Here is a 4,379-nt window from a genome sequence, read left to right as displayed (position 1 = left end):
AGGCAGTATCACTACGGAAGTAGGATTGCCCAACCTTCCTTCCGAGGATAGCACTGGGCAAATCAGCTGCAAAGGACCTCTTTCAAGTGCTGAAGAGCAAAGATGTCTCCTTGAGGACTAAGGTGCACCTGACACAAGCCGTGGTATTTTCAATCGCTTCGTATGCATGTGAGAGCTGGACAATGAATAAGGAAGACCGAAGAAGAGCTGATGCTTTTGAACTGTGATGTTGGCAAAGAATGCTGAAAGTACCATGGACTGCTAAAAGAACTAACAGGTCTGTCCTGGAGGAAGCGCAGCCAGAATGCTCCTTGGAGGCGAGAGTAGCCAGACTTCCTCTCATCTACTTAGGTCATGTTGTCAGAAGGGACCATTCCTTGGAGAAGGATGTCATGCTTGGTAAGGTGGAGGGTCAATGAAAGAGGGGAAGGCCCTCAATGAGATGGACTGACACGGTGGCAGCAGTGATGGGCTCAAGTATGGCAAGAATCATGGTGCTGGCTCAGGACTGGGCAGTGTTTGTGCATAAGGTCACTATGAGTCGGAGACGACTCGAGGGCATCTAACAACAACAAAGAAGCTGGGAAACAAAAGAACAGTAAATATATATTTATAGAGTTTTTTTAATTTTAACTTTATGTATCATTTTTGGCTCTAATCACAGCAGCTGGCCTATATGAAGAAGTGCATATTCTTGTTCATCTGATGTCATTTTCTTACTCCACTGTAGCTTTGCTCTCATTCACCTTCTCTGTGTTGTTATTGGCAAACATATGTGTTATAGGTCTAATAATCTAATTATATACATATTGTTTTATGCAATTGTTTTTCAAATCAGTTAGAGGAAGAAATATGAATTTATACTGTGTTCTTTAGATACATAATTTTTCAGTGTTCTTTGTTTTTTTCAGTGGATTACCATTACCATTTTGGGTCACAAGCAGTTTCTGGTGTCTGCTTTTTTTCTGTTTTCTTTGAGTGTAGGTCATACTTTCCTGTTTCTTTGTATGTCTCATTTTTGTTGTTGTTGTTGAATACTGTGTTTTAGGTAATATAGTGTGATAACTCTGAATACTGCTTCCCATAACCTTCTCTGGAGCTTGTTTTTTTGTAGAGTTTGCTTGTTTATTTGCTTAGTGACTTGGATAGAGTATTTTAATGAAGTCTATTTTCCCACAATGTAAAATATCTGATGTTGCTCCTCAGAGGGTACAATATTGGACATGCACATAGTCTCCCTCTGATGGCAGTAGTTTTAGCAGGGCTCTCTTTTACTGTTCTTTTTCTAACATCTCAGTTAAGCTGCCTGCCTCCTTTGGTATCACACCCAGCCATTAGACTGCACCAATTGCTGTCTGATTGCTCCATTGTTTATTGACAATGACTTGGGGCATGAAATGTTCCACCAAATCAAACCAAACCCACTGCCATAGTCAATTCTGACTCATAGTGAGTCTGAAGAACAGAGTAGAAGTGCTTCTTAGGGTTTCCAAGGCTAAACAGAAGCAGGCTGCTTCATCTTTCTCCCAGGGAGAGACTAGTGAATCTAAACTGCCAACCTATTGCTTAGCAACAAAATGCCTTAACCACCGTGCCACCAGAACTACTTAAATTGCTCCACAGTCTGATCTAATCAAATTTGGGCTCCTTTTAAGGAATACTTTTGGAGGCCAAGGATAGCCCTGGTGGCACAGCAGTTAAGATCTTGGCTGTTAACTGAAAGTTCAGAAGTTCAAAACCACCAGTCATTCCACGGAAAGAGACATGGTGGTCTGCTTCTGCAGTGTAATGGACCACTTTTTTTTAATTTTCATTTTTTATAGTGATTTGGATGCAAATTTACAAAGCAGATTGATTTTGCTTTCAACAGTTCATGCACATTTGTTTTCATGGCCCTAATTACAATCCCAACAATAAAAAGCTCTCCTACCATCTCCTCCCTGTGACTACCCCTTCCTTGTGTCCTTTTTATCTATGTGTCCCTATCTGGCCAGCTTTACCTTTATGCAAATGCTGCCTTCTGATGTCCCATGATTGATTGATCTAAGGGGTGCATCTCCCAAGGGTAGGGGGTGCATCTCCCTGGAGTAGGCATTCTGCTTGTAAGCCTTTCTACTGTTTGGCTAAGAGCTAATCCATGGAAGTGAGTACAGTTCCAGGCCTGAAAGATAACCCATGGCCATAGTCTTGAGGGTTACACCAGTCTCTATCTGACCAGTAATTCTGGTCATTTTTGTGTTTTTGAATTTTGTTCCACATTTTCCCTCCCATTGTATTGATGATCTTCAATTTTGATCCCTCTCCAAGTGGTTGGCATTGGTAGCTGGGCACCATCTAGTTCTTCTGGTCTCATGGTTGAGAAGGCTGAAGTCCCCATGGTCCATCATACCCTTAGACTAACTGTTTCCATATGACTTTGATCTTCTTCTCTCTTCTTTGCTCCCGATGAGGGGAGACTAATGCTTGCATCTTAGATGGCCACTCAAAAGCTTTTAAGACCTCAGTTGCTACTCACCAAAGTAGGATGTAGAACAAGATTTTTATGTACTATGTTGTGCCAATTGAGCTTGATGTCCTCCAAGACCATGGTCTCAAGCCTGCAGAAACAGTGACTGTCTCCATCAAGGTGTTTGATTGTCACTGAGAAGCTACTCCAACCATGTCCCCTGTTACTTCTATAATGTATATGGATATTTTTGTAGCACAAATACAATGTAAGATTATCATCAGCCAAATCTGTCCATGCAGTGGACCACTTTTATATGGCCTATTTTGTCATGATCTTGTGACTCCCACCAAATGACTGGGTGGAAGTATTTAAATAAGGTTCTTGTGGCCCTCTAATGGGAATGGACAGCTTGCTAAAAATGCAAATAAGGTACAGGTCACCCTTGTAGGGGTGGGACAATGCAAATAAAGTGTATAGAACCTTAATGAGGTTGATCGGTTTTGCCACCCAGCTAGGCTTAAAATGAGTCATCCCAGAGGCAGAAAGGAGGGACCTGATTACCACCAAGAAAGAAGAACCAGGAGCAGAGCATATCTTTTGGGCTTAGAGTTCCTGTGCTGAGAACTTCCTGGACCCAGAAGACACAGAGAGAGACTTGTAACACTAGAGACAGTGAGAAATGAGAAGCAGTGGGAGAGAAATGGCAGCAGCAGAGGCAGCAGAAACAGGAAGCCCACAGTGGGCTTCCCAACCCACTCATCAAGAAAGCTGAGTGCCTTTGGCAGGAGGCTTCCTGGTGGAGTGGGTTATCTTCAGCACTTGTTGTCAGAGTTAGGCTTGCCAACACTTGGAGCAAGATTTCTGTACACCATTAGGCTATGGCTTACTAGCAGAGTAGGATGCCTCTGGGCACTTATTGGCAGGGCTAAAAGAGCTTTGTAACACTTTCCCAAGCAAGGCAGTGACTAGCCAAGAAGTCAAGAAGGTCAAGAGGCTAGAGAAAGACCAGCCTGTAGGCAAGGCTAAGAAGAGGCTGTCCTGACAAAGAACTGTATCCTGATTCATTCCAGATGCTGAACTGTAAACTGTTACTTCCCTAATAAACCCTATACTCATGAGTATTGTCTGAGTTCTGTGTGACCATTGCAATGAATTATGGAACCCAGCAGAGAAGTAGAGTGCTGTGAAAGGGACAGCTGGTATCAGAACTTGTGAAAAGGTTGGAGAGAGGAAGTATGTTTGGCCTCCACTTCATGGGAATTAATCTTGAGTAGTTGATGTTGATTCTCCTTCCTCCTTGTGAAGTCAGAGGAGGTCTTATATCCCAGCCATGCCATTTTTACAGCTTCCATAAAGATTTACAGCCTTGGAAACACTATGGGCAGTTCTACCCTGACCTAAAGGGTCACAATGAATTTGACTGGAGAGTAATGAGGTTTCTTTGATTTGGAGGCCATTCTTTGAAGTTTGTTCTAACTCCAGAATAGTTCTTCTTAGATGGAGCTGGTGGCTTAGCGTGTTGCTCTCACAGAGATACCAGCCTCCTCTTCATTGTTTACCATCAAAATCTCCATTGTTTTTGAGAGTATCCTTAGTTTTGAACTTTCCTACGTTCTGTTTTAAATGAAATCAGTTCCTCTGGTGAGAGACTTAGAATGAGAAGTTCTGGCAGCTTGCCCTCTCTGTGAGATACTATGTCACTTGATTGGGAATTTAGGGAATAGGGATCCCATATTCTTGGCCACATCCATCTGAATGGCTTTTCAGACAAACTGACCTAGAGTGGGGATAAGGGAGCAAGGGCTGACTCAGGGTCCAAAAACTCATGTTTTCTTTACTGAGTTTTTAGATTTTCTTGAATAAATGTTTCTTCATATGCTATAGAGTGTTTCAGCCAGGGGGCAGTTTAAGCATAGGCACTGAAACAAGG

This window comes from Orycteropus afer, unplaced genomic scaffold (assembly GCF_000298275.1).
Source record: "Orycteropus afer afer isolate SDZICR_OR568_19922 unplaced genomic scaffold, OryAfe1.0 scaffold00166, whole genome shotgun sequence".
Taxonomy (NCBI): Eukaryota; Metazoa; Chordata; class Mammalia; order Tubulidentata; family Orycteropodidae; genus Orycteropus; species Orycteropus afer.
This window is presented reverse-complemented; position numbering follows the sequence as displayed.